Genomic DNA, 7,500 nt, shown 5'->3' with positions numbered 1-7,500 from the left:
CACTACCCAGTACTAGAGAACAATGGTTTGATTTTGGATGGTCCTTCTCCTAGAAGAGCTGATTACCATAGCTAAAGAGTCTCTTCTACCCTTACTAGGAGGAAAGTAGCTCCTGAACAATGAAAGTGCAGTAGTTAACCTCTTGAGAGAAGAATTGTTTGGAAATTTCTGTGTTGTCAAGTGTAAAAGGAAAGAGGATAATATGTAAAGAATAGGCCAGACTATTCTGTGTATGTGTCGGCAAAAATGAAATAAGCCGTAACCAGAAAGAGGGATCCAATGAAGTACTGCCTTGCCAGTCAAAGGACCCAATACCTCTAGCGGTAGTATGAGTATTATAGTTTGCTATGCACCAACAATGATTCCCATGAAGAAGGAAAAGATGAATGCTATGAAGAACTGGAGAGTGTAATAGATGAGGTCCCAGAGAGAGATACGATAATTATAAGTGGTGACCCCAATGCGAAAATTGGAAGGAATAATCAAGGTATAGAGAATGCGCTGGGTGTTGAGGGTCTTGGCGAAGTTGCAAATGAAAATAGAGCACATTTTATAAGTCTTTCTTCAACAAACAATATTGTTATTGGAGGTACTCTTTTCCGGCACGAGGACATCCACATGGACTTCACCATGTAGCAATTACAAAAATCAAATAGATTACATAGCCTTTAATAAAGAGAGAAGGACTCTGAGAAATGTAAGAAGCTGTGAAGGTGCAGATATTGGTGGTGATCAACAGCTCCTCATTGCCACACTGAAATTAAAACTGAAAGTACCCAACAGAAATGTAGATAAAATACCTAGATTTGATAAAACTAAGCATCTAGAAGATGAGCACAGAAAAACACTTGCTATTGAATTTAGGAATCGATTTGCAGTCTTAAGAGGCTTTGAGACAAAGAGCAGACAATTAATGAAGAATTGTGTGAAATTAAGAAGAAATATCAGTTAGTTGGTAGTGAAGTTTTAGGACATGCAGTCACAAGTAGAGAGCCCTGGATATCAAATGATACTTGTGATACTATAAAAAGGAGACAAAGACAGAAATTGATTGTTGAAAGTTTTTGAGGAAGTAATTAAAATTACAAGGTAGAACATGCTAAGTATTCCAGTATTGTTAGCAAAGTCAAAAGCAAAGCCAGGAATGACTGAAGAGAATATTTAGACAGGAAAGCAGATGAGGCTGACAAAGCTATGAATTCAGGGAGTGGGTATGGAGTTAGAATTATTCATCGGAATATTAATGAAATCTCTACTGGGGTTGAGAAGAAGCATATACCCAGCAAATATATTCATTGTGTTTGAAGTCGAAGCTATTACTAAAAAATTCTCGAGATAGAAGGCTCCTGGATATTATTGAATAACTGATTTTGGCCGAAAATGAAGTGACTCCCAGCATACTAACAAGACTATTTGGTAGAATGTGGCATGAAGACTCAAAGCCTGACGAATGGGAGCTAGGAGTGTTGGTAAAAAAGCCATCGCCCCCTCCCCGAAAAAAGATAAACGGACTTATTGCAATAATTACAGAGGTATCATACTTACATCAGTGGTCAGGAAAATATATAGTATGCTCATCCTAAAGAGACTAGAGAGAAAGATTGATGAAAAGCTAAGAGATGAACAAGCAGTATTTAGAAAAGGTAGAAGTTATACTGACAAAAATTTCATTTTAAGACATGTACAGCAATGTATAGAATATAGAAATCCACTTTTGATGGCATTTGTGGACTATGAAAAAGCCTTTGATAGTATGCACCGGCCAATTTTGTGAAGAGTCCTATTATGGAGTTCCTGTCAAATATATAAATTTGATTATTAAGTCTGTGTATGAGCACAGCAAGTGCAAAGATAATGTTAATGGAGACATATCAAATAGATTTCCAGTGAACAATGGAGTACTCTAAGGGAATGTGTTGTCACCTATGTTTCTTATCCTCCTCGTGGATTTTGTAATGCATAGAACAGTTGGGGATAGTGCAGATGGATTGGACTGGATTGGTAACAGGAAATTAGTGCACCTAGATTAGCGCACCTAGAGTATGCTGATAACGCTGTCTTTATTAGCAAAATGCAACAGGACTTGCAAAGCTTGGTTACCAGAATCCATGAAATATCACATGAGGTTGGGCTCAAGATAAATGGAAAAAAGACAGAGACGATGAGAACGGAATATGCCATGGAAGATGAATTATCATTGGAAGGAGAAGGGATTAATGAGGTAGAATCATGTATATATTTAGGAAAGATGATCACTAATAAAATTTGAGTTTAACGAAAAGATTGAAAAAAGCAAATTAAACAGTCACCTGAAATTACATATAAAAATTATGCTATATATCAGTTTCGTGAGATCTGTGTTACTGTATGGACAGGAGTCATGGTGTAACAATAAAACAATATCCAATAGATTTTGTAGATTTGAGAACAAAGCCCTCAGAAGTGTATTGGGAGTCAAGTGGCAGGACAGAATTAGCCATACATGCAGAGGACTGACCGTGCGGTTTGTCCTGCAGGACCAAAGCGGCACTCCTGTCCTGTGAAAAATTCCAACAAACGCTATGGTCTAGCCTGCTTAGTTCAAGAGGATTGCTCACCCAGGACTAGGTCTTACATGGTTACGTTTTTTGTACTTATTAACCAAATTTGGTACATTATGAGGTATCAAGTACAACTGGTAGCCTATATCTAGTTTTGAAAATGCCAAATCTTGGTTCTTTTTACTTTCTTTATTTTTAACCTAATATAAATCTGACTTGAAATAATATGTAGGAACGTGATAGACATTCTCTTTTGCCTTCTATATGAGGGTAATTTGTCCGCTACAGTGTTAATGCTTACTGTATTAGGACTACCTTTTCCGTTTATCCTTCTTAATCCGAGACTCCAAATGTCTCCTACGAGAAACTTACTTTTGGACCTTTATGGAGATTATCTCATGCTGAAGCACAACTTCACTTTTGATTAGGTGTATTTGTTTTAATTTATAGAAATTTGAAAAGGATTGTGTTTATATAGGCAGAGAGAAAATGTGATAGATAAACTCGCAAAGCTGGTCTAGTGTAGAGTAAATATTTTATTCATGTATTTTATTTGTGTATTTGAGAGGTATATAGCCAGCTTGTAAGGTGAGTTCCTCTCTCGTAGGTTTAAGTATTTTTATGTAAATTATGTAAGACTTTTGCCATTCATTTAATTGTATTTTGAATTTAAGTCAGTATTTGTATATTCATGTTATTTTCAAGAATTAACTTTTTATTTTACATATTTTGTTATGAAGTCTTATGTAATCTCGATTAAGTAAGCTGTACGAACCATAAAAGGTATAAAAGAGGGCTTATGTAATCTTTTTTATGTTTTAACGAGGTATTAAGTCATGTTTGTGAGAGATTACGCAATTGTTATATTTCCACGTTTTTTAATGTTCTTGAAAACCCCATAGTTAGCTTTATATTTTTTTCTAAGTTTTGAGGTGGTAGGTGGGCGAAGTTAGCTGAGAGAGAGTTGCCTTGCTTGTGCGTTCGTATTCGTCTGATACTTGACTTGTTGGCAGCCTTATGCCGTAAAGCCTTGCACCCAAGCTACGCGAATGATCTACTAGAATAATCTATAAATTTTAAGTTGATAAATATGTGCCCCTAGGAATATATAGCAGCAGAAGAGATCCAGCCTGTCCCTTTGAACGAGCCAAAGTTCGCCTCTCTCAAGTGCCTCGAGTGTGTGCCCTCTCCAAAGTGAAAAAGTTTTTACCCAACATATATCGTGTGTAGTGTGTTCAAACGCTGATAAAGCAATGGAATAACATTTAAAGTGTAATAAATTAATATATATATATGTGTAATATAAATGTTTGCAATTGGCCCTGTGAGTTTAGGTTAAAACAGTGAAGTGTATTTATTCTACGTAACTGTTCGATTACCTCGCGAGTCAAAACACGTAAGTGTATTAATTACTTTTAAGTAAATTTCATTTAGTATTTCCTCTCTTTAGAGTGTTAAGGTGTTACAAGATTAAATATGTGTAGCATTTAATTTCCCGTGAAACAAGTGATTATATAATTTTCAGTGTAATATTTTCTTGTCTTAGTCTAAAGTTTTGTTCAGTTTTAATATTTCGAGTGATTCATTTTGGTAATAATATTTTTGGTACTAATGTTGTAAATTTTTTATAGATTATATTTATTTTTGTAAAGTGTGTATTATTTCAATCACCAGTATTTCGTACAGAGCTCTTTCGTAATCCCTGACTAAGAATCTAAGTAAAAGGCTGTTTTAAATAATTCAAGTAATTAATAACTTTGTTTTGTTTTAAGTGTACTTAAGAGACCTTTGGATATTCAGTGCGTTATATATTGTCATCTGGGATTTATATAGTTTTCTGAGCTCGGGTAATAATTCTTTCAAGTGTAACAGATTTATGTAAAAATAAACAGGAACTCAGGAGGTTATGTAATTTTCCAGCCGTAATATATAATAATATACATAGGTTAATAGAATAACCGGTTGCTACTTAATTTATCCTTTATCCATATTTTACACCTTCAATTTTTCCCATGAAGAGAATCTACAACACTTAATCGGAATATTCATTTTTTTCCATTTTTTCAGTATCTTTATTATCAGAATACAAGATACTATTGCATGAATAAGACAAAATATTGTGTGGTTCTAAAGACAAAATATACTATAAAATAGAAAGGAAATTTAAGGAAATCATAACTTGGTGAATGAAAATATGAGTGCAAAAGCCTAAAATAAAGAGCAATCAAATGCAAAATATTACACACTTGTTTAGGAAATGGATCGTCTGGCAGACGGAAATTTCAAAGAGTAAAAAAAGAATAAACAGAAGTACTCTACCGACAACATTATAAGAAAATGTCAAAGAACATAATGAATGATAATGACTGATTTTCTACACTTTTAAAGAAAAAATATAATCAAATATGTGTAATATATGCAAAATTTAAAGATATAAGTCATAACAAATATAACCATAAATAAATACTCGTAAGTAATAATATAAATTGGAAAATTTTTTTAATACAGTAATGAGTCAAAAGATTGTGAAATGCAATCAGTTTATCATTATAATACAAAAAGTACTCCGATCAAGGGACGAAGTATGGAATACTGTGTCAAAATAGGTGAGTCATCCCAGTCGCAATGCTAGTCCGCGCCCACACATGCAGGAGACTGGCGGGGCATACTGCCATCGCAGCGGGACTAGCCTGTCCGGTCAAACATGTTGAAAGGATGAGAGGACAGGCTAGTCGCGCCCAGTGTGTCCTGTTTACACGTTAAGGACGCCAATAGCGGTCAAATCAGCGCGCCAGTCCTCTGCTTGTATCGTGACGGCCTTGGTATAGCTGCTTTAAAACAAATTGAAAATAGTCCCTTCATCTCCTTATAAGGCGTATGGTGCTTTTCCGCAAGTTTGATAGTCATTGAATCTTTTAACTAATAAATAGCTTTATTAGGTGCAAAAAATATTTTCAGAGTTTCCAATATACATGATTCTTTATGAAATGTCACCCAATAAGCATATAGTTGTACGATACTATACCTAACTCACTGATATTCTCTCTCTCTCTCTCTCTCTCTCTCTCTCTCTCTCTCTCTCTCTCTCTCTCTCTCTCTCTCTCTCTCTCTCTCTCTCTCTCATCTGTTTTTGTTTTAGAAAGATGTTTGAGAACATAACAGTCAACTAATAAATAAAATTACATAACAAATAATATATAAATAAATAAACACAAATAACGATAAACTATACAACAAAACAATTAGCAATAAATAATTAAAATATTAAAAGCTAAATCCATAATCCTTGCACATTTGCTGTGCCTTTCTATTGCGTAATGCATAAACTTTGTTGAATACAAGAAAGCAAAAATTTTGAAGTCCAGCGCAATCCTAACGGTAGCAGAGGCCTTTTATTGTTATCACAACCACACTTGACATTTTTGGGGTCCTTCGACTGGCCAGACAGTACTACGTTGGATCCTTCTCTCTGGTTATGGTTCATTTTCCCTTTCCCTACACACATACACACACCGAATAGTCTGACCTATTCTTTACATATTCTCCTCTGTCCTCATACACCTGACAACACTGAGATTACCATACAGGTATCAGTAACATCATATTTTGCCAGCACTCGTGTGTGTTAAAGCGGTTATCCTGATCTTGATCAAAACCGTAGCCCACACGAACGCTACTATAACATGGACAAAACAAGACTTCAGTCACGTAAAAACCATAATGACAGCCCAGACACGAAGTCTAACACGGAAGGGAATAAAATCGTTGAAGCCAGAGTTCATGAAATCTCACATGAACCTTCAGATAGTAAATTCACACGATAGAAATCAATTAATTTTATGAGACTAATCAAACCAGATTTTCAAAGGCAATGCATTTATGATTTAAACGTGACAAATTCAACGATGAGTTGAATTTTATCAAATTAAAAATATACAAAAACGGTTTAATTGATAATTAAACATAACAGGGTATATAATGTTCAAGATAGCTTGATAAATTTCTAAGAAGCAATGCCATAAAATGTAAAAATTTCATAAAAGATCATAAAAGAGAGACATGTGATATTCTTGAAAGTTACTTGTCCTGTATTTGACGCTTATCACTACAGTCGAAGTGCCTTACCATAATGCTTCTGAAAGGAGGCCGGTATGTCAACACAAACGGGGAAAGTCCATTACAGTATAGAGATGGGGCCTAAAAACAGGTCTAGTAACCCAAACAAAGAGTTGTGTTAATGGACTTCAGTCAACTTGCCTCTTGAAATAAGCAGGTTAGTCCATTAAGGAAATACAGAAATCTACAAACAATTTCTCACTCGACAGGTGAACTGTATTTAGGAAATCGGTTGACGACCCTTCACAAAGGTTTCCAGAACTCTGAAAATCTGTTTCACCTTCACTGTTTATCGTAGCAAACCATAAGCACTAAGTTACTTACAGAACTTCAACGACCTTCCTAACACTTATGTATACAATGAACAAATTTGGGGGAAAACTAACCCCAAAAAACCACAAATTTTCCATCAGAAAAAAAAGAAATAAATAGAAAACCCTTCCAAAAAAGGCCTCACTTACTTTCCCTCCCCACTTGACTCTGCCCCATGAATGAGGCAAACAGGGAAAGGAGAGCAACGCACTGCGAGATGATACTCCTGCCAACGACGTTCGTGAATACTACCGTCCAAGCAAGCAGGCAACAGTTACTTGATGTCAAACTCTTGACAGCCAAAACAATATCATTACCATGGCTACCATAGCAGCTGAGGGGAGGGGGGGGGGGAGCAACATTAACGGGGGTGCTTGCTGGTGGGTGCCTCACATATCGACAAAAGAAATATTTCGTTAACATCTCGCCATTTGCGTTTTTATTGAACGTGTGAAATAATGTTATATAATCAAGATAATGTGAACCAGCCGTCGAATGCGGATACACAAAACAAAACACTTGAAAAAGAATA

The 7,500-nt window shown here is 35.4% G+C and overlaps 1 protein-coding gene across 4 annotated transcripts in view; it reads right to left on the bottom strand.

The window, feature by feature from the left end:
* The window catches only part of Dmtn (transmembrane and coiled-coil domain 2 protein Dmtn), a 662,916-nt gene that overhangs the window by 267,158 nt on the left and 388,258 nt on the right, over window positions 1-7,500 (bottom strand). The gene's annotated exons all lie outside the window — the stretch shown is intronic.

The sequence above is a fragment of the Palaemon carinicauda genome, chromosome 18 (assembly GCF_036898095.1).
Source record: "Palaemon carinicauda isolate YSFRI2023 chromosome 18, ASM3689809v2, whole genome shotgun sequence".
NCBI lineage: Eukaryota > Metazoa > Arthropoda > Malacostraca > Decapoda > Palaemonidae > Palaemon > Palaemon carinicauda.
This window is presented reverse-complemented; position numbering and strand designations above follow the sequence as displayed.